At 46.3% G+C, this 23,792-nt stretch overlaps 1 protein-coding gene across 2 annotated transcripts in view; it reads left to right on the top strand.

The window, feature by feature from the left end:
• Window positions 1-763: 763 nt before the first annotated feature.
• The window catches only part of LOC140186862 (GTPase KRas), a 55,150-nt gene continuing 32,121 nt past the window's right edge, over window positions 764-23,792 (top strand). The window contains exons 1-2 of one of the 2 annotated variants that reach the window (XM_072241549.1): window positions 764-1,284; window positions 2,994-3,128. The gene's annotated coding sequence lies outside the window, so the exon portion shown is untranslated. The remainder of the gene's footprint in view (window positions 1,285-2,993; window positions 3,129-23,792) is intronic. The other variant, XM_072241548.1, reaches the window with a different exon arrangement.

Here is a 23,792-nt window from a genome sequence, read left to right as displayed (position 1 = left end):
CAGAATCAATGAAAAACTACACACAAGGACTGGCCAACAACCAAAGTGCAAATCAAATCAAATGATTAATTAATTAATATTGCGAACATAGCTATAGAATCCTTGAAAGTAAGTCCATAGGTTGTGGAAACTGTTCAGTGTTGTACTGAGTGAAGTTGTCCACGCCGGTTCAGGAGAAATAATACTTGTTCCTGAATCTGGTGGTGTGAGACCTGGGCTCCTGTATCTGATTTGGTGACATACCTGATCTCAAGCTCCCAATGAAGTACAGCTGTTGGCTTGTCTTCTTCATGATTGTATCAGGACAGTGGGGGGTGGGACTGCTCTGTGAGCTGGCAATGACTTGATGGAAGAATGGCATCCTCTATGTGCCAGTGGGCAGGTTAACCAGCCACTATAATTTGCCCCTAGTATGTAGTTGAAGCGAGTGTGTGCAGGGGAGAGAGTTGATGGAAATTTGGGGAGAATAGAAAGGGAGTGATTGGTGTAAATGGGTGGTTAATGGCCTCGCCGGGCCGAACGACCTGTGCTGTATCTGCCTGTAACTCTAACGTTATTGGCACTGAAGTGAGGAACATAGCGGAATCACGTGGTTCCAGCAACCAAAAAAGAGAGAGAGCGGCCCACAGCTCAAACTCTGCAGTGCTGGCAGCTCTGAACTCTCCACCCCGCAGCACGACGAGTCTGCGCCTTCGTTTAAATTCTCCTCTATTGTAGTCGTAACCCTGTATTAAACCAGCGAGGCAGCAGCAAGCGCGGCGCAGCGGCATTAGCCGGGAGATACCCAGTGTTTAAAATCCAGACCGTGACGCTGCTTGTTGGTAAATTGCCTGGGCTTCCATAGTACAGTAATGTATTTTTAAAAACAGGTCAGCCGGTGAGCGCCAACTGACGTCAACGGAGGGTCATGTGGACCCAATTTGTTTTCCTTTAAATCTATCAGTGGAAAAGAGCCTTTTGAAAGGCAGTGGCGGAGGGCGGCTCTGTGCGCTAACGCCCTGCCAGTGCAGGGGAGCCGCATAAATTACACGCGGATTTCCTGGTCAGTTTCACTGGGAGCCGGCACATTGACCCACCCATCGCACTGAAACCACCCTCACGCCCTCGTCTCTCTCTCTCTGTCTGTGTCTGGCTCTCTCCCCACCTACCCCGCCCCAGAGATCGCTCCTTCCCACCTCCTCAATGTTTGTTGCTCCGCCGCCGCGACACGCAGGGACGGATCAAGCGGCAGCGGGCGGATCTGTACCGGCAACCACGGCGCTTTAAACGGGAAACAGCCGGCTGGTGAGCGCTGGGGCGGCTCGGGGGAAGGCCGAGACGGGAAATACCGCGGGGAGAGGGGAGAGGGGAGAGGCTCGCAGTGCTGGGGAGGAATGAGAAGAGAGACTCACAGCGATACTGGGGTTGGGTGGTGTCAGCGATACCGGGGGTGAGGGGGAGGGGGTCAGAGATACCGGGGGCAGGGTGGGGGTGGAGGGTGGTCAGAGATACCGGGGGCAGGGTGGGGGTGGAGAGGGGTCAGGGATACCGGGGGCAGGGTGGGGGTGGAGAGGGGTCAGAGATACCGGGGGCAGGGTGGGGGTGGAGAGGGGTCAGAGATACCGGGGGCAGGGTGGGGGTGGAGAGGGGTCAGGGATACCGGGGGCAGGGTGGGGGTGGAGGGTGGTCAGAGATACCGGGGACACGGGGTGGGTGGGAAGACCGGAGAGATACCGGGGGCAGCGTTGGGGGGGGGGTGAGAGATACCGGGGGGCAGGGTGAGGGAGGGGAATCAGAGAGATATCGGGGGCAGGTTGGGGTGGAGAGGGGTCAGGGATACCGGGGACAGGGTGGGGGTGGAGGGTGGTCAGAGATACCGGGGACAGGGTGGGGGTGGAGAGGGGTCAGAGATACCGGGGACACGGGGTGGGTGGGAAGGTCGTTGAGATACCGGGGGCAGCGTGGGGGGGGTGAGAGATACCGGGGGGCAGGGTGAGGGAGGTGAATCAGAGAGATATCGGGGGCAGGTTGGGGTGGAGAGGGGTCAGGGATACCGGGGGCAGGGTGGGGGTGGAGGGTGGTCAGAGATACCGGGGACAGGGTGGGGGTGGAGAGGGGTCAGAGACACCGGGGACACGGGGTGGGTGGGAAGGTCGTTGAGATACCGGGGGCAGCGTGGGGGGGGGTGAGAGATACCGGGGGGCAGGGTGAGGGAGGAGAATGGGAGAGATATCGGGGGCAGGTTGGGGTGGAGAGGGGTCAGGGATACAGGGGGGCAGGGTGAGGGAGGGGAATCAGAGATATCGGGGGCAGGTTGGGGTTGGGTGGTGTCAGCAATACTGGGGGCAAGGGTTGGGTGGGAAGGTCAGAGAGATTCCGGGGGCAGGGTGAGGGGGGGTCAGAAAGATAACCGGGGTGGGAGGGGGGAATCAGAGTACCGGGGTGAGGGTGGAGGGGGGGTGTCACAGATACCGGGGGCAGGGTGGGGGTGGAGGGGTTTCAGAAAGGTGGCCGGGGCAGGTGGAGGGGAGGGTCAGAGAGATACCTGGGGTAGGGTGAGGAGGGGTCAGAGAGATGCCTGGGGCAGGGTGGGGAGGGGTCAGAGGTGCCTGGGGCAGGGTGGGGGTGGAGGGGGGTCAGAGAGATGCCTGGGGCAGGGTGGGGAGGGGTCAGAGGTGCCTGGGGCAGGGTGGGGGTGGAGGGGGTTCAGAGAGATGCCTGGGGTAGGGTGAGGGTGGAGAGGGGGTGGGCCAGAGATGCCGGGGTCAGGGTGGGTACTGGAGTTGGGCTGGGAGGCAGAGCGATGCTGGGGGGCGAGATTGTTAGGTGATGGTGGGTGGGGGCGCTTGACCAGACAGTCTCCCCTTCCCCAAGAGTTTGACATTTCTCTTGTGCAAGTGGAGCCGGGGGTGGGGGAGCTCTGTACCTGGGTTACGGTTACCCTGACACACACAGAGAATGGGGGCGGAGGTTAGAGACGAACTTACTATCACTATCGCTGCCCTGCAATGCAGATACAACAGCGGCCGCCTTCCTCAGAGCACGGCGGGGGCTGGAGGCGAGGGGCGCACCCCCGGATTCCGCTGCAAATTCACAGCGTTTTCCTGACTGAAGTTTGGGCCACAGAGAGAAGCCGCGCTTGGGCACAGGTGAGGAGAAATTTATGAACAAATTTTTGTTGCTTCTGCAAAACGGAAATGAAGCCTAATGGTTGAAGTGCAGACGGAGGAACACCGTCTTGCATAGGTGTGGGGAGGGGGAAACTATGAAGTTGGCCGACGCTTTAAAAGTTTTTAAACCACGCCGACATTTTAATTTCACGTTGAGAAGTGCACGTGTTCGCCGGATACAAAATCTGACACTTTGTGCGTGTGTTCCAGTGTGAAACTAACTGTCCCTTACCTGCCATGAGCCTAATTGCCCCGCAGGGGTCGGCGAGAGGTGGCGGCTGGTGGTTTCTCTCCCTGGAGCGGCAAGGCCTCGGTTGTGTGTTGGCAGGCTTGTGTACTGCAGGCCTTGGTTTTCTAAGCAGCAAGGTGGCATGCAGCTAGTCTGTCCCTGCCTGTAAAATGCACCGATTTCTCCATGGCAGTAAACTAAATTGTAATGGTTCTGTGTGTGTGTGTGTGTGTTTTTTGGAGCTTAGAAGAATAAAGGGCATTGAGAGATTTGCACTGGTGGGAGGGGTTTTTAACCAGAGGACAGTAGAAAGTTGCATTGGTTTACTGTATTGCTGTATGTAGAGTGCAAAGCTTTTGATTGCATGCCATCCAGACATATCATTTGGTATGTAGGTAAAATATGACAAGGCACAGGAACAGAATGAGGCCGTTATCAAAGTATGTATGCAGTATACAACCCTGGGGTTTGTCTTCTCATAGACAGTCACGAAACAAAGAAACACCATGGAACACATTTAAACATCCAACGCACCAAAGCAGTCATGCAAACGGCAAAAAAATGAGTGAAGATGAACACACAGAATATTAAGCATCGAACTGTAGAGTCCCTGAGACAGTCTGGTTCAGTTCAATTTAATGCAGTCAGTCTGCCCTCATCAAAATAGCAATAATATCGAGTAAGCTGAAGCGCATATAACATGAACTTAGGAGTCCTCTGAGAACGAGTCCCATCTACAAACCTTGCCCAAGCCTCAAGACACCTGCACCTTCCTCTGGGAGAAAGCGCGCGACCGGGCAGCTGAACATCCGCTCACTTTCTGCTCTTGTACTCATTGATTTCAATCTTGCCTGCTGTTTTAATCAGCGAGTTGGTGGAGAATTGGAGCCGATCGTGCATTTGCGCACCGTCGTTAGGCTGCACACTCTGTTTCTCAACCATGCAGAATTTCCTCAGCCGGCAAAAAAAGCCAGCTTGCTCAATCCAAAAACACATGATCAAAATGTAAATTGCAGGCTCCAATCGCACAGTGATTAGTGGTAGATTTAAAAATAGTAGTAATTTGGTGAACTGTGCAGGAGGTCGCTGCTGGTGCCATCTTATCTGACCATTCAGTGCATTGAATCTACTCTGCCATTCCATCATGGCTGATTTATTATCCCTCTCATCACATTCTCCCAGTTATTGTAGATACCCTTATTAAGAACCTATCAACTTCTGCTTTAAATATACTTAACAACTTGAACTCCTCAGCTGTCTGTGGCAATTCCACAAATTCACCACCCTAAAGAATTTGGCTAAAGAAGTTTCTCTTCTGTCAAAATGAATGTCTCTTATTCTGAGGCTGTGCCCTCTCGTTCTAGATTACCCCACTACAGGAAACATCATCTTCACATCCACTCTATCTTGGCCTTTCAGTATTTGATAAATTTCAATAACTTGAGTAGTACAGAAGGTATTGAGTAACTGGGTGGGTTGGAAATTGTTTTTGTAGTGGGTGATGAATCTCTGGAATTATGCCCCCCCCCCCCCCAGCTTTGCTGGATCATTGGGTATATTTCAGATGGGAAGAGAGAGCCTTTTAAAAGATTGGAGAATTCACGGGATCTGGCGTAGGAGTAGAGGCCTAGGGATAGATCAGCCATGATTGTATTGAACGGTAGGGCAGGCTTGAGGGGTTGAATGGTTCCTTGTACAATTTCACCCACAGAGCAGACTTCTTTCAGAGTTATTCCACTGCCAAATTGCCTTTAATCAATGTTTATGCGATCAAGTTCAGTTTTAAGTTTATAGTTAGGTTTTCAAAATGTCATCAGAGTGTTAATTTAAGTTGTTCCTATTGTAATTAAGATGGGTGTGTGAATCTTAATTCTGTTTCTAAATTGGCAGTGTACTCTGTAGTTCAGTGCTGTGTGTGGTTTGGGATGAGACTGGGGTCAAGCACTCATTTGTATATCAGCAGCATTGTTTGCATGATGCACCTTGGTAACGGGATGAGCAACTGGAGATGTGTGAAGAACTGTGTCCCATCACATTGAAGTCAAAAGGCACTGGGATAATTAATGTAGTGAGCGGAAACACCAGTGGCTTGGCTGAATTCTGACTGGGTGGGTGACCAATTTCACAAGCAGCCCAAAATTCCCAGTTTGTCCCAGAATCAAAATCGGGTTTATTATCACTGAGATGTCCTAAAATTGTCATGCGTACCAACTTGTATTAAATATAATGGATTCCAGTTAATTGGGATGCATCAGGACCCGTACATTTTAGCTCAGTTAAGGGACTGTCTCTATTAGTTGATGTTTCATGGAAATAGTTGAAAGTATAAAAAAACAAACGACCATTTAACTGAGTAACAAATAATGCATTTAAATGAGATACTGAACAAATTATTTCCGATTATAGTGGTTGTTGGTCATATCCAATGATGACAGGAAACTGTGCGGGAGAGTTTTTAAAGTGGGAAAGCCATGGCACTGAGGCAGTTCCACTCCCTCGGCCTTGGAAGTCCAATTCCAGTGGTACAAGTAGACATCATAGCTGGGGTCTTCTCTGGTTGCAGTGAATGACCTTGACCACTTCTCTGCCTCGTCATGTGCTTTGCTTTCCACGGAGCATTGCAGAAACACCTTCTATGGCGGTTACGGAATGCAGCGGAGTGTTAGAGATCCATAGTTGAATCTCACTGTTGATCTCATCCAGCTAGTCTACCAGAACTGGCTTTGCATGCTAGGACAAGCATGTCCCTATCTCAATGGGGTATGAGACCAGCTGGTTACCCTCACCTAGTTTAGCCTACGGGTTGAAGCAGTGTACCGGAGTATAACCACTGTCATGTGCAAACAACTACTTGGAGCCACAGGTGAGGGCTGAATGCACCAAAGGTAACATTCAAGATGATTGCCGATACCTTTAAATTCTTCCTAGTTCCTAACTTGAAATAGTGAAATCATTACATTTTCACTCCTGGCCATTTCTGGCATCTGCAAGCCCCAATGCTTGAAATCACCGTGAGCAAAACAGTTCTGAATTGTCTTGCTACTTGTTTCTTGCCAACTATCATGACAAAGATGACTGGTTTTTGAACACAAACACATGCAACAGGCGCTGTTTTAAAAACTGTTCACTCCAAGTATGGCGTAGCGGTCAACGGCCGCACAAGTGCGCATGACTGGGGCTAATTAGAGCTTGTGCAGTGAGTCTCCTGCCCCAATTAAGTGGCATAGTGTCCCAAATAAGCAAAGGGAATCATGGCAAATTTCTTGATTTGTTTTTGTTCTTTAAGAATTGTCCCAAATAAGATGCAGTCCGGACTAGTTGATGGCCCAATTAACTGGAATCTACTGTGTGTGTGTGTGTGTGTGTGTGTGTATGTATGTGTATATATGTGTGTGTGTGTGTATATATAGTGCAAAAAGTGTTCATGGTCTGTTGAGAAATCTGATAATGGAGGGGAAGAAACTGTTTCTAAAATAAACACACAATAATAAATGTTGAACATGGATCACCAGGCTTCTTTGTCACCTCCCTGATCGGAGTGATGGGAACAGAGAATGTCTTGCATGGTCAGGGTTCTTAAAGATGTTCTTGTGACACCTTTGACTTGAATGTGGAACAGCCTTGTCTTTATTCATATTGAGAATTACTGGGGTATTTAATGTTGCCAGCTGTCTAAAGATAGCGATCATGGTGTCTATTTTGATAGGCTGGCGAACTATTACTGAGCAGGTGCTAACTGCTGAAGTGTACCAAGTCCACTGAGGTCAGAGTTCAACTTTTTGGCTGGCAACCTTTCCCCCATTGTTGGAATGTGTGTAAAAATAGCTTTGAATGCCCCAGCTGCTAGTGATGAGTTTATTTTCAGTTAAAGTGTGTATGTAATCATTGCTGCATTGGATTTGTGGCAAGTTTCAAAATGGTCTGTGTATTAGATGTTGTTGCAGCAGCCAGCTAAGCCTACTGATGTTTGAACCGGTTGTTTCTAATGCTTGCTTACCACAGCTGCCTTGCCGCTAGTGCTGTAAGACCATAGTACACAGGAGTAGAACTGGGTCGTTCAGTCCCATTGAGTTATCTTTGCCGTTTGATCATGACTGATTTTATTTTCGCTCTTGGCCCCATTCTCCTTCTCCCCATAACCTTTGACACTCTTACTAATAACGAATCTATCCACCTCTGCTGCAAATATACCCAATAACCTGGCCTCCACAGCTGTCTGTGGCAATGAATTCCACAGATTCACTACCCTCTGGCTAAAGAAATTCCTCCTCATCGAAAGTAGCGATGCCAAGGATTGCAAGCCATGCATTCTACTTCTGAGCTGCAGGCTGGGTGCAGCTGCCTTGCCTCTTGTACTGTAAGGTTTGGTGTGGCTCCTCCCAGTCACCGCTTTCCTGCCTGCCCAGAACGTCACTCACAACGTGTGCTGTCCCTGAGAGGAATGCAGTAGGGATGAGATGGGCACTCACCTCATTTGTGGCTGTGGGTTTGTGAAAAGGGTATGGAGGAAGACGCAAGGGCGTGTCGTGGTGCAGCCCAAGCAGTTGTGTGACAGAGGACACACTCTGATGTACGAGCTGCTCCCAGTGACGCACACGGAGATGAACAAGATCATCAGCTTGGTGAACTGCGCACTTTGGTCTGCCCAGAAGTTGTTGGTCTGCCAGCACATCGATGCCCAGGGAGGAATGCTGCCAGCTGGCACATTGCAGGCTGCAGAAATGTTTGCTGAGGGATGCACTGAGGCTTGGTGCAGCCTCCATAAGGGTTTGGTGGGGAAAGACCACAATATGGTTTCCCTCTGTTACTCAGTGGAGTGTGGCTGACAAAGCTCCTAGTGGTAGTGTAGTGGGCCCACGAGTGGTAACCGTAATAAAGCTTGTAATTTAACACTGAACACATTATCTACGAATGTAAGAACAAAAAGGTGTTACATGGTTTATTCTTGCAAATACTCTTTGTTTTGAATAGTTTATTTTGATTAATTAAAAAATTGTTCTTGCTGAACATCCAAGTGCTTGCCAGTCTGAGCCTGGCATACGATCCAGGTTGGGGCCAGGGTGTAATACTGAATCAGTCTTTCTTCACCTGAGATTGTTTTTCGGGTGAGTTTAATGTCCTGTCCTCGTACTATCGGATAAGCAAGATTATTCTCCCCTGGCCAGTGTTGCAAGTAATATTAAATCTTTGATTCTGTTTGAAAAACTTTGCTTGTTCATAAATAAATTAAGCTCAACTTTAAATATGCCCAATAACTGAGCCTCCACAGCCATCTGTAGCAATGAATATCAATTTCAACATCCTCTGGCTAAAGAAATTCTCTTTATTTCTGTTCTAAAAGGCCATCCGTATATTGAGGCTTTGCACTCTGTTCTCTGGCTCTTGCTGTATTGGAAGCATACGCTGGACATCTAGTATAGGCCTTGCAATAATCAACAGGTTTCAATGAGATCCACCCATTCTCAACACCAGTGAGTCTGAAATGTTGTCGTTAGTTTTAAGCAATGTTATTTAACAGTAAATGCAGGGAATGTCAGAATGAAAAGGTGTTGCCTGGTTTATTCTTGTAACTTTTTATTATGAATAATGTTTATTCTGGTTAATTAAAAAAAAATTGTTCTCCCTTTTTCTCCTGCCCAATACTTATGCTTCCGCTACTGTTGCCAGTAATTACATCTGTGTTTCTGTTTGAAGGATTTTGCATACACTTACTGACTGCCAGCTTCAGTGTTAGAACAGTATAACTGAGATGCCATATAGAATCGTTATGGCTTTTGAATCTAACAGTGGTCTGATTTGTGGCTTTATAACCCCAACAGATTAAAATGGGGCAAGCTAATGCAGTAGTTAAGCACGAGGTTTGGATAATGTGGCTTCGTTACAGCCATGCTTTAAGGATTGGCGCGCTGTTTTGTCGGTGTCTGGGGCGGCTTTGGAGAACACTGGGATCTGAGTGTATGTTTCACTAGAAAGGCTGTACTGGTGTGGAAAGTGGCCTTTAGTATCAGCACTGTGGTAGACAAGCATTGTTTTGTGGTGAGGGTTGTGTTCTAATGAATCAGGAGGATATTTTACTGGGATAAAAATAGTAGTGTCATTTTTGTAACAGGAATGTGAAATTACTCAGCACTTCTAGTTGTGGAAGGGGATATCTGTGGAAGTTCATATTGAATAATTTAAATTGTATGTGGACAATATATACTGGGGATATTAAACCTGATTCTGATTTGGAAAAATGGATGTTTAATAATTTTGTGAATTTAAGTCAATATTCATGAGTAGTTTTAAAAGAGAGCCCTCCTTACTGTTGATATGCTCATGCTGAGCATATTGATTTGCAAAGAATGTTGAGTGCTTTGTATTGATATAAATATTGTGTGCACCATCTTAAACTGACAGGGCTTAACTCATATCAACGTGTAAAATAAGCTGTTATTCACTAAGATTTGTTGTTATTGAGAAGCCTATAGATCCCTTCTCTAGAATGAGAGCTGTGGCGACAGTCCATGGGTGTATTTAAAACTGAGATTTTTTGGGGGAATTGAATGTTATTGGGGGATAGAGTGGACTTTAGGGATGTTGAGTGTGCCATGAGCTTGTTGCAAAGCAGTTTTGAGGCTAAATGACTTGTGAACTAGAAGCTGTTAGATCCCCATCCCAAAAAAAAGTCTGCTCCTTTATCATGGGCAGCTCACAGTTCTGAGGCAGTCAACATTTCAAGCTGAGGCCTTCAGTACTGGAAAGGAAGAGAGAAGAAACCAGACAAGGGGGTGGGGGGTAAGAGGGAAAGAACTACAAGCTGGTGGGTGATAAGTGAAACCATATGCAGGGTAGGGATGAAGTGAGAAGCTGAGAGGTGATAGGTGGAAGAGATAAAGGGCTGAAGAAGCAATCTGATAGAGGAGAGTGGACCATGGGACAAAGGGAAAGAGGAGGGGCACCAGATGGAGGTGCTGGGCAAGTGAGGAGAAGGAGTATGGGGGGAGCCAGAATGGAAAAAGAGAAGGGGTAAAAATGTGATTTTCTGGCATCTGCTGAATCTCTTGTATTCTGAGACAGTGTTTTAATAGTTTCTGAGAACTACATTTAATACCATAAAGTAACTTGTCTGCCCACAAAGATAATAAAAATAGCGTTTAAAATGTGTTTCCTCTGGAGGAACCTTTTGAGGTGTGTCTGATTTGTTTTGGGTAACCTTGCCTTCAGTAAAAAGGATATGGGTATTGCAAGCAGAGTTGGGTGGTGTGGGTTGTGGTATGGCTCAGCGACTAGTAGTGTTGAAGAGTTGGATGCTGAATGGGGTGCTTGGTGATGTCGGTGCTCCTGTGACCATGGGACAACAGCTGGAAGATGTGTGTTTTGGCCGTGTGGTTCCTGGAATATTGTGGGCCTGGTAAACAGAAGGTGCTAATGTTGGGTTAGTGTGAAGTGGGCAACCATTAGATCTGTCTAGGCAATTAGCTGGTACTCGAACCTGCGCTGAAGGGGAGGCTTTGGGAGCTGGCTTGGGACAAAGTGCTGTGGAATACTCCACCTCAGTTATAGCAGTCGTGATAATTTTGACCCAACTGAGTTTCGTTTTGGCTATCTGTTTTGGAGAGTGGTCCAAGTGATGTTTGATGATTGTTTTCATTATACTCGGAGAAAGAAATGGTAAGGGGGGTCATCGCCCTGAGATTCAGATTCAAGTTTGTCCTTCAGCCATACAAATGAGTCAACGTTATTCCAGATCAAGGTGCGTAACAGAGTACATAAATTATTACCACTAATAAGGTGCATATACAATACACATTTTAAAAAGTAACCAATGTAATGCTATAATGTTACTGGGGCATCAGATGTGATCAGACCTGGGTGGTGGCAGGGAGTTCAGTAGTCCTATGGCCTGGGGGAAGAAGTTGCTTCCGTTCTAACACTACTTATCCTAATGCTATCGTGCCTCCTGCCCGATGGGATTGTTGGACAGATGGAAGGGATTTGACAATGCTATGGGCCCTGCATGTGCTGCACGCCTGATAAATATCTTTAATGGGTGGTAGAGAGACCCCAGTGATCCTCTCAATAGCTCTATTTATTACAGTCCTAACTGCACTGACTCACTGGCCTTGTCCAAGTTGATGTCTTCAGCTGCCTTTTGATATTTGTGTGTAAGTGGGAAAGGCCATTTTGGTCTGAGCTAATGCAGTTTTCAATGGGGGATTCCTGTGCTGAATTTTGCCATGGTTGTTAACTGTCCTATGGATAGTAAACCTAACAATAAGTGATTAACAAGTAGTATTGATCTAATCTGTAGTTGTTGACTGCTGAGTGAACCACCATTACAAATGGTATAATGTCCTGACTTAGGAATGAATTGTTACATGGCTTCTGTGTCTCTCTTCAGAGGTAATGTTCCCCCCCAGTTCTCACCTTTCACCCTATGAGACTCTGCATTTAGCATATTATCCTTCATTTCTCCCAGTCACAATGAGGTCCCACCACCAGGCACAACTTCCCCTCTTGCCTCTTTTCATCACCGTTCCTTCTGTGACTCCCTGGTTCACTTGTCCCTCCCCACCTACCTGGCAGTTACTCCTGCAGCTGTAGGAGGTGTAACACGTCCCTGTATCTCCTCCCTCACCACTTTCCAGAGACCGAAACAGCCCAAGTGCAGCAAAGATCCATGTGTGCTACCCTGCAGCATCTGCATTCGTGCTCCTGATGTGGCCTCTGCAGCAGTGAGATCAAGTGCAGACACTGTTACTAATCTTCAGAACGGAACCACTAGCCATCCTGAGCTCCCAGTTACTCGGGGTGGTACGAGTAGTGTAGCAGTTAGTGCAGTGCTTTACAGCACCAGTGATCCGCGCTTAATTCTCTCCACTGTCTGTGAGAGGTTTGTACATTCTCCCCATGACTGCATTTCTATCAAATGCTCTGGTTTTCTCCCACAAATACAAGTTTGAGTTAGTTAATTGTGGGCATGTTATGATAGCGCTGGAAGCATGACGACACCTGCAGGCTCCCTCCAGCACGCCTCAGACTGTAGTAGTTAACACAAGTGATGTATCTCGTAGTATGCTTTGATTGTTAAAGTGACAAATAAACCTAAAAGAAAATAATTCCAATTCCAGTTCCTATCCCCATTGCTGCACTGACCTGTCTATCTTTGACCTTCTCCACTGCCAAAGTGAGGCCCCTTGCAGACAAGGGAAACTGCCTCGTGTTCTGCCTGAGCAGTCTACAACCAACAGCAAGTTTTCCTATTTCAGGTAGCCCTTCCTTCCTGTATCTCCCCACCCCCCCTTGCCTCTCCCTGTCTTTTGGTCCTCCCATTTCAATTCCTGCTTTGCTTTCTCCCACCCCGCCACAGGCCATTTTGATCCACTTGCCCCTCCTGGGTCCATCCACACCTACTACCCACACATTTCAGCCACTGGGTCCTGGTACTGGTCTCCATCTGCCCCTTTCTCTTATCGCCTGTCAACTTTCTCCCCCACCCTTCTCTGCCTTCATCTGCCAATCATCATTCACCCCTTCTACCGATTGCCTGCCGGCTCCTATTTCACCTCTGCCCCTCTTTACACCGGCCATCTTCAGTCTCCACTCGGTCCTGATGCAGGTCTTGACCTAAAGTGTCCACAGTTCCTTCCTCCTTCCACAGATGTTGCACGACTTGTTGTGTACACCTCACCTTCACTTGGTTAAAATCCAGCGCTCTTTTCTGAAAGCCACTGGAAATCATCTTGTGCTGTCACTCAGGACTGAGATTTGCTTTCACAGGATTTTGATGTGACTGAGGCTGCTGTGAAAATCAGACAGCAGATGGGCTGAATACTCTGCTGTTTGTGAGCTTCTGTGTGCTCATGATTGTCATAATCATGGAGCACTAAAACAGGGCCTTCAGCCCATCTAGTCCATGCTAAACTGGGTTGTTCTGCCTTATCCCATTGGACTGCACCTGGAGTATGTCCCTCCGTAATGAGACATGTATGTACTTAGCCAAGTTTCCCTGTAAAGGTTGAAATTGGACCTGCCTCCACCACTGACGCTGGCAGCTCATTCCACACTCATCACCCTCTGAGGGAAGTTCCTCCTCCGGTTCCCCTTAAATATTTCACCTTTCACCCTTAGCATGTGACATCTAGTTCTAGTCTCGCTGAACCTCAGTGGAAAAAGTCTGTTTGCATTTAATCTATACCCCTCATAATTTTGTATTCCTCTGTCAAATCTCCCTCATTCCCCTATGCTCTGTGCGATAAAGCCCTAACCTAATCAACCTTTCCCTATAACTCAGGGTCTCAAGTCCCAGCAGCATCCCTGTAAACTTTCTCTGTACTTTTTTTCAGTTTTATTGATATTGTTCCTGTAGGTAGATGGCCAGAACCATACACAATATTCCAAATTAGGCCTCAGCAACTCCTTGGTGATGCATGACTTTCAATGCCAGTGCTGCCCTGACTGCTTTTCTGATTGGTGACCCAAGGTATATCATGTTCTATTTTGGTCACCTTGCTATGGGAAAGACACCATTAAACTGGAGGAAAGCAGAAGAGATTTACAAGGATGCTGCCAACACTCAAGGCTGCGTTGTAGTGTGGCTGAGCAGGCTAGGACTTTATTGATTAGAGTAGGAGACTGATGAATGATCTTGTAGAGGTCTGTAAGATCATAGGTAGGGTGAATGCTCCGTCTTTTCCCCCAGAGTTGGGGAGTCAGGAACTACGGGGTTCAGGATGATGGGGGACAGATTTAATAGGGACCTGAAGGGCAATTTTTTTCTACCAGGTACAGGAATGAGCTACTAGAGGAAGTGGCTGAGGCAGGTACATAATATCTTTTAAAGGTTCTTGGACTGGTACATGGGTAGGAAAGGATTAGAGGGATGTGGGGCATATGGGACCAGCTTAGACTAGCACCTGGTCACTTTGGGCTGAAGGGCCTGTTTCGATGCAGTGTGACTTGCTCACAGGCTGGAAATTCCCACGAGTCAGTAAGAATGCTGTGTTTCTTCACTGAGCCTTTAAGCACGTCATTGGCTGCTTCCTCTGTTCGTCCAGTAATCTGTTTTCTGTGACAGAGTTCAGACTGGTTTCGTTTCGGGTGTCTGGTGTCAGGTGTGAGAGATGTGGTCTGCCCAAAGTAGCTATATGTAATTTAGGTATCAAGTTGAATGATGGCCTGGAAGAAGACACTGGTTTTGGTTTGCTAATCCTGGTGAACTTGGACCATACCATGGAGATAGTAGTGCCCCTTCAGAGTCTGGTGCACTGACTTTCAGTGATGTAGGAGGGCAGGGATCTTTAATCAATAGGCCACAAGTTTGGTGCCTGGTCTAAAGTCTCGGTCTTCAAGTGCTCTTTCCCAATTGACCGGTCTGTGCTATTGCAATAAAGCCTGCGGTGAGTTTCTTCATGCCCTTTCTGCCTTCGGTGAGAAATGCCCCTGAAAAACGGGAAGTGGTCCATCCTCGTGTGCCTCAGACAATGGGGTTGGAGCTCCTCCAAGCTTATGCAAGTGTTATCTGCACCCTGTAGATTGACCACGGAAGCCTGGGTGACCGGTTGAACAGTTTCCCTTTGTTTCTGAAGACTTGCTCCACTGCTTTGAGAAGTCTGAAAGACTGGCGCAACATTGCAGTCTGGTAGGTGAGGCCATGACTCAGCCTTGTTTGACGCAGATCTTTGCTGAGATTGGTTCTCTTGTGGATCTGTTGCTTGGTATCTGCTCTTGCATGAGACTGTGGACTAGGTGCACGATGGAGACGAGCTTCAGTGGGCAGGAGGGCGTCCCAGTCTCTCCAGAGAAAGTGTATAGGGGTTGTATAGTGGAAGCTCTTGCTTCCTGATGTTTCAGTGCGGTAAAGATTAGCTTTGTTACGGGTACATCAAAACATCAGAATGCAGAGTGAAATGTTTCATTTGCATTAACGACTAACATAGTTGACAGGTGTGCTGGGGGCAGCCTCTAAGTGTTGCCATATTTCTGGTGCCCCTAACCTGTACATCTGCAGAACGTGGAACACCAGGAGGAAATGCCCAGTCCCAGGGAGAACGTACAAACTGCTTACAGATAGCGGGAATTGAACCCCAGTCGGTGATCGCTGCTGCTGTAAAGTGATTGTGTTTATTGCTGTCTACCACTTCTCCCAATAATCTGAAACACTGCCTCACCATTGCTGTTTTTATTTCTCTAGGGTTTGATCTCGACTTGGGGAATAATTTTTATTGTTGTCAAAATTATTTTACATATTTCCAAGTCACACTGATTCTGACCTATTCTACTCCCTTAGTCCTGTCTACTTGTTTAACTTTACTCCTCTGTATCCTGCTTTCTCTTGTTTGAGTGCCCACCCCTCAAAAACCCCCTGGCTACTTAACCTAATTTACCCCCCTTTGCCTTGTAAGCTGGGTTCCCAACCTGGTGCCCACGAATAGTAAGGATCAATGGTGTTTTTAAAAAAAAAAAAAATTCAGGAGTGCCTGTTTTAAGGGATGCGTGCATTTTTGTGAATAGTTTAAAAGAATTTTCTTTCCTGTTTAATCTTGGCTCCAGGCCCACGCCCTCCTTTTCCTCCTGCCTTGCAACTCTGAACAGAGGTGTTCAGTCCCTTGATCTTGATCCATTTGAATCATTGATCCGTGTTGGACTCTGGATCCTGCTGCTTTGTGATCTAAAGGTTCTTTCAGAAGTCAGGAATGAGGCTTAAAACTTATTGCTAGCAATTCTGTTGAGCATTGTGAAAACCAGGAATGAACACAGGAGGAGGACTTGAGAGAACAAAAGACGAAAAAAAAAGCAGTTGTGGTTATAAGAATTAACCTATAGAATACCCAGATTCAAGTAGCCTAACACCTGCCACTGAAAACTGTTTCTAGAAAAATAGAAACCACTACTGTAATTACTGGAAAATTCACTGAATTACATGTACAGTTGTAAGAAAGTTTGTGAACCCTTTGCAATTACTGGTATTCTGCATTAATTACTCAAAATGTGATCCGATCTTCATTTAAGTCACAATAATAGACAAATGCAATCTGCCTTAACCATGTAGGCCCCTGTTGGTCAGAGTTCGACCATGTATATTACATCCTAGTTGTCCAGATACGCAATCCTGGGCAGTACAATACGGAGAGCACTCCCCTCTCCACACATCTGATGAACCCAAAGGAGCTGCAGAGACCAATACAGTTTGGTAGCAGAAACGTCACAAGAATTTCAAGTCAGCTTTGAACTCTGTAGGACTGCTTTAGGGGCTCCAGTTCCAGATTTTTCCCTCGGGGTTTACTCCCGAAGCCTTCCCCATGAGTGGGTAGAGTCGCAAGACAAGCAGAAGTTTGAGATCAGAGTTTTCCTGCCCCGAAATCAGGAGGGCTAAAAGAAGACATGAGGTTGCCTTGGCAGTCAAAGTGAAGGATAATCCAAAGAGCTTTTACAGGTATAATAAGAGTAAAAGGATTGTAAGGGATAAAATTGGTCCTCTTGAAGATCAGGGTGGTCGGCTATGTGTGGAACCAAAGGAAATGGGGGAGATCTTAAGTGGGTTTTTTGCGTCTGTATTTACTAGGGAAATTGGCATGAAGTCAATGGAATTAAGGGAAACAAGTAGTGAGATCATGGAAACTGTACAGATTGAAAAGGAGGAGGTGCTTGCTATCTTGAGGCAAATTAAAGTGGATAAATCCCCAGGACCTGACAGGGTATTCCCTCGGACCTTGAAGGAGACTAGTGTTGAAATTGCAGGGGCCCTGGCAGATATATTTAAAATGTCGGTGTCTACGGGTGAGGTGCCGGAGGATTGGAGAATGGCTCATGTTGTTCCGTTGTTTAAAAAAGGATCGAAAGGTAATCCGGGAAATTATAGGCTGGTAAGTTTGACATCGGTAGTGGGTGAGTTATTGGATATAAGAGCTGGAGTGTTATGATGAGGTTGTATAAGGCACTGGTGAGGCCGAATCTCGAGTATTGTGTTCACTTTTGGTCACCAAATTACAGGAAGGATATTAATAAGATTGAAAGAGTGCAGAGAAGGTTTACAAGGATGTTGCCGGGACTTACGAAACTCAGTTACAGAGAAAGGTTGAATAGGTTAGGACTTTATTCCCTGGAGTGTAGAAGAATGAGGGGAGATTTGATAGAGGTATATAAAATTATGATGGGTATAGAACATAGAGTAGTACAGCACAGCACAGGCCCTTCAGCCCACAATGTTGTGCTGACCCTCAACCCTGCCTCCCATATAAGCCCCCAACTTAAATTTCTTCATATACCTGTCCAGTAGTCTCTTAAACTTCACCAGCGTATCTGCCTCCACCACTGACTCAGGCAGTGGATTCCACGCACCAGCCACTCTCTGAGTAAAAAAACCTTCCTCTAATATCCCCCTTGAACTTCCCACCCCTTACCTTAAAGCCATGTCCTCTTGTATTGAGCAGTGGTGCCCTGGGGAAGAGGTGCTGGCTGTCCACTCTACCTATTCCTCTTATTATCTTGTACACCTCTATCATGTCTCCTGTCATGCTCCTTCTCTCCAAAGAGTAAAGCCCCAGCTCCCTTAATCTCTGATCATAATGCATACTCTCTAAACCAGGCAGCATCCTGGTAAATCTCCTCTGTACCCTGTCCAATGCATCCACATCCTTCCTATAGTGAGGTGACCAGAACTGGACACAGTACTCCAAGTGTGGCCTAACCAGAGTTTTATAGAGCTGCATCATTACATCGCGACTCTTAAACTCTATCCCTCGATTTATGAAAGCTAACACCCCATAAGCTTTCTTAACTACCCTATCCACCTGTGAGGCAACTTTCAAGGGTCTGTGGACATGTACCCCCAGATCCCTCTGTTCCTCCACACCAAGATAGAGTGAATGCAAGCAGGCTTTTTCCACTGAGGCAAGGGGAGGAAAAAAACCAGAGGACATGGGTTAAGGGTGAGGGGGGGAAAAGTTTAAAGGGGGCTTCTTCACACAGAGTGGTGGGAGTGTGGAATGAGCTGCCAGATGAGGTGGTAAATGTGGGTTCTTTTTTAACATTTAAGAATAAATTGGACAGGTACATGGATGGGAGGTGTATGGAGGGATATGGTCCGTGTGTAGGTCAGTGGGTCTAGGCAGAAAATGGTTCGGCACAGCCAAGAAGGGCCAAAAGGCCTGTTTCTGTGCTGTAGTTTTTCTATGGTTTCTAGATGAGCTACCAACCACAACTGACGAGTCCCATCTGCCTGAAGGGACTGGTTTGAAGATGCGAGTGACCCCCCCCGCCACCCCACCACCTTGCCCCTTCTCCAGTCAGAAGAAGCAGGTTCTGCTGGGCTTAATAGCTAAGCTATGAGTGAAAGCCCAGGAGCTGGACTTGTTTGTCAGAGACTATTTGAGACGCACGCCATTGGGAATATTTAATAGGTAGTGGGAGCATGTCCCCCATTACCACTCTCAGCTATAACAACCTTAACGAATAATGCACAATTGTACTTCTCGTCAATACTGAGTACACCATTTAAACAACCAGAGTACAATTTCAAAAAAAAAAGTATGTTAACTTCAGGGAAGTGCCTTCTACAAAAGCTATTTGAAGTCAGATATTCCAATGAAATTAGATTGGAGTCGTCCATTGAGGTGCCCTGCCATATATTTTTTTTTATAAAAAGGGACCACAAAGTCAAGTTACTGACAGAACCTGCTCTTCTCAAGAAAGGTGTGTTTATGTACACCATGCCTCAATCAAAGCAATTGTAGAGATGTATGAAGCTGGAAAAGGCTGCAAAAACATTTCTGAAGACCTGAGTGTTCATCAGTCCACAGTAAGAGAAATTGTCTACAAATGGAGGAATTCAGTATTGTTGTACTGTCCCTAGGAGTGGGCATCCGGCAAAGACCTCACCAAGAACACAGTGCAATGCCAAAGGGGGTGAGAAGGAACCAAAGGGTAACATCAATAGGCCTGCAAAAATCTCTAGAGCTTGCTAAAATCTCTGTTTTTGTGTCCACTATAAGAAAAACACTGAACAAGAATGGTGTTCATGGAAGGACACCATGGAGGAAACCATTGCTTTCCGAAAAAAATTATTGCACATCTCAAGTTTGCAGAAGACCACCTGGATATTCCTCAATGTTTCTGTGACAATGTTATGTGGACAGATGAGGTAAAAGTTGAACTTCTTGGTTAAAGTGCATACCCCTGTGTTTGGAGGGAAAAGGGCACTGCACACCAACAACAAAACCTCATCCTACCTGTGAAGCATGGTGGAAGGAGCATCATGGTTTGGGACAGTTTTGCTGCCTCAGGGCCTGGACAGCTTGTAGTCATTGAGGGGAACAATGATTTCAAGTGTATCAAGACATTTTACAGGAGAATGTCCGTCACCTGAAGTATAATAGAAGTTGGTTGATGTGACAAGGCAATGATTTGAAAGATAAGAGTAAATGAACAATAGAATGGTTTAAAGAAGAGAATTTGTGTTTTGGAACAACCAAGTTAAAGTCCAGACCTTAACCCAATTGAGATGCTGTGCATGACCTGAAGAGGGTTGTTCATGTAAGGTATCCCAGAAATATTGATGAGCTGAAGGTTTGTATGGAGGAATAGCCTAAAATTCCTCCTCGCCATTGTGCAAGTGTGATCAGCAGCTACAGGAAATGTTTGGTGGAGGTTGTTGTTGCTAAAGGAGGTTCTACCTGTTATTAAAATACAAAGGTTCATATACTTTTTCCAGCCTGGCCTGTGAATGATTAAACAATGTGTTTAATAAAGACATGAAAAGTACAATTGTTTGTGTGTTACTAGTGTAGGCAGATAGTGTTTGTCTATTATTGTGACTTAAATGAAGATCAGACCACATTTTGAGTAATTAATGCAGAAAACCGGGTAATTGCAAAGGGTTCACAAACCTCTTGCAACTGTATATAGATTATATAAAGTACAAGCAATTACAGGAAAGTTAAACCACAAGAAAAATCAAAATTCTGCATCCCAATCCAACAATTTATGATTATGAAGACACGTAGTCCTCTTTTATTGTCATTTAGTAATGCATGCATTAAGAAATGATACATTATTTCCTCCGGTGTGATATCACAAAACACAGGACAAACCAAGACTGAAACAACTGACAAAACCACATAATTATAACATATAGTTACAAACAGTGCAACAATACCATAACTTGATGAAGAAAGTCCGTGAGCACAGTAAAGTTCAAAGTTTCTCAAATGTCCCACATCTCACCCAGACGGGAGAAGGAAGAAAAACTCTCCCTGCCACGCTGACCACGGTCCGACTCCGAGTCATCCGAAAACTTCGAGCTCTGATCAGCTTTCCGACACCGAGTACCAAGCGCCATCTCTGTCCGAACGATTCGACCTCCTTCGCGGTCGCCAAAAGCAGTCAAGACCAGGGATTTTGAGGCCTACCCTCCAAAAGATTCCCGACCACACAGTAATGACAGCAGCGAATGGGCGTTTCAGAAATTTCTCCAGATGTTCCTCTGTGCTTTCATGTCCATTCTCCATCAAATTAGAATTGTCCACAGCCCCTATTCAACAGATACGATATCATTTTCACCGGAGAGCTGCGCACGCGCGGCGCGCTGCCATCTTTTCCTCCCTCCTCTTCCCCTTCCCCATGACCCTTCCCCGTCAGTCTCAAGCTGTGAAGTTTTAAGCCTCATTAGCATTTAAGGGTGGAAAGTTCTGTCTCCTCACCCTGCCATCCTGAATGCCCGTTGCTAATTTTAAAGTGACATTCCATTGTGCAATGTGCCTGCACACTTTTTGCTTTGTGCAGTGTGGAATGTTTGCTTATAAGACAACAGTTTGAACATTTCTTTTAAACCACTTTAGCTTCCTGCTCCTGGTAGCTTTGGCTAGATGCCCTAAGGGTTGTCTGTGCATGCAAGGTCCTACCCATAACTTGGCACCATGTTTGATAGAGCCTGAAGGTGGAATGTTGGCACTTGGGTGTGTAGCTAGACTGGGCTGGCTGATCTATGCTAGTTCCTGACCATTTGAAATTCTCACCTGTGCCTTTAAATTCTGTATGCTGTCCCTTTTTTTTAACCTTCGGATTCTCCTGCATCTCATCAACATTGACCTGTGACCCTCCCATACCTTCCATTATTGACATCACTGGAATCAGCTTCCTGGGCCCTAACCCAGAGAAATCCTGCCCAACATGTCAATGCAATTATGAAAAAGGCCTACAAGCAGCTGTATTTCATTAGGAGTTTGAGCTAATATAGTGGCTCAGCAAAGACTTCAACGAATTTCTACATGTGTACCATGGAGAGCATTTTGATTGGCTGCATCACTGCCTGGTGTAGATGTTCCAATGCACAGGACTGGAAAAGGCTGTAGGAGGTCAGCTAGCTCCATGGGCATTAGCCCCACTGTCAAGGATATCTTCAAGAATTGACGCCTCAAAAGGGCGGTGTCCATCATTAAGCCGTCCACCACACAGGACGTGCCCTCTCTCATTGCTGCCATCCGGGAGGAGGTACAGGAGCTTGAAGACACTCAATGTTTTAGGAACAGCTTCTTGCGATCAGATTTTTGAACAGATCGTGAGCCCATGAGCGCTACAAATTTTTTATCTTTATACACCAATATATTAACGTGATATCCAAAAAGCAGGAGAATCCTATCTGCAGGCTGAGAATAAACAGGGAAGACATAAAACAAGTACAGAACTTTTGCTACTTAGGAAGCTGGGTGACATCAGATGGCAAGTGCGACTTGGACATCAAAAGAAGAACCGGGATGGCAAAAGACACCTTTACGAGAATGAAGAGAATACTGACCAATACTAAACTAGGCATGACAACCTGCCTCAGAGTACTGAAATATTATGTTTATCCAGTTATGTTATGTGGCTCAGAATGTTGGACAATATCTAGTAACATGAGGAAACGAATTGCAGCAGCAGAGATGTGGTTTTTGAGGAGGATGCAAAGAATATCATGGATGAAATGAATATCTAACAAGGATGTCATGAACAGGGCAAACACAAAAAGAGAAATAATGTATGAGATCATGAAAAGGCAATGTATTGTCAATGGACAAGGAAAGAGGAGTTAGAATGCACAGTAATTATGGGAAAGATTGAAGGGAAGAAAGCAAGAGGAGGACAAAGGCAAATGATGATGGAGACAGCAGCCAGAGAACTGGAAATGAATACCAATGAATTGATCCACTTGACCCAAAACAGGAGTGTGTGGGCCATGGCAGTCAAAGCTCAAACTGGGCAGCGCACCTGATGATGACGATTACGTAGGTTCTAAGTTGTAGTGTATCTGTGTATTGTACTACCTTGCTGCCACAAGACAACAGATTTCACAACATAATAAACAGTGATAATAAATCTGATTCCGGAAACACTCAGTCTCATCACCTTTCCTCGGCTCATTCAAGGTATTTTGCTGCTTTTGTGAAGTGCTTTGTTAGATGTGCTGTATAGATGCTTCTTGCAGCACCACTTATTGAAGAGTGCCTTAAGGATGGGGAGGTTAGCCCCTGTGCTGGAGCTGGTTGAGTCTACAATCCTCTGCAGGCTGTGCTGTGATGCAGCGTATGAACATTTCTGTATTTCCGCACTGTAACTCATAGAAATTTGCAAGTGTCGTTGGTGACATACCAAGTCTCCTCACACTCCTAATGAATTAAAGCTCTAGGCATGCCTTGTAAGTTTAAATAACAATGGGCCCACAGACAAAACGAGTGTGACTAACTAAAACTGAGGCCAAGTCCACACTAGACCAGATGACTTTGAAAATGCCAGTTTCGCGTAAAAACGATAGGCGTCCACACCAGGCATTTTTGAAAATACCTCCGTCCACATTAAAATGGTTATTTGGGCGAATCTCCTCCTACTGGGCATGCGCAGGACACATCTACAGAAAACAAGCGGAGAGGAAGCGGTATACGTGGTGCGTTTGTCCAGTTATAGACTAGAAAAACTTAAAAGGAAATTGCCAAACGACGGGACAGCTGTTGGCTCTCGCACAGTAGGACTTAAAACTGAAAAAACAACTACTGTACTGGAGTGTATGGAGGCAACTGACAGGGAGTTCACGGACAGTGCGACCCGGCTGACGACGAACATTGGAAAAACTGACTAACTGTTGCAGAGGGATCTGCAATGATGAGGAATATGATGGCCCCCCCCCCCCCCAGTACTTTTCACCGCCACAATACCAGCCTCCCAGCCACTACAATAGCTATACATATGGACCCACAGACACCCCTCTTTCCCCCCCACCCCAGGTGTCCCCACCAACATCTTCCCCACTCCCACAGAGGGGTTACCCTGGAAACATTTCCTACAGCCATAGTCTCTTCACCGATGAAAGGGACAACAGATTCTTTAAAACCTCTGGTTACCCCGTACACACTACAACGCCCAACCAGCATTTTCAGATTTAAACACTCTAGCGAACGTTT

This window comes from Mobula birostris, chromosome 23 (genome assembly GCF_030028105.1).
Source record: "Mobula birostris isolate sMobBir1 chromosome 23, sMobBir1.hap1, whole genome shotgun sequence".
Taxonomy (NCBI): Eukaryota; Metazoa; Chordata; class Chondrichthyes; order Myliobatiformes; family Myliobatidae; genus Mobula; species Mobula birostris.
This window is presented reverse-complemented; position numbering and strand designations above follow the sequence as displayed.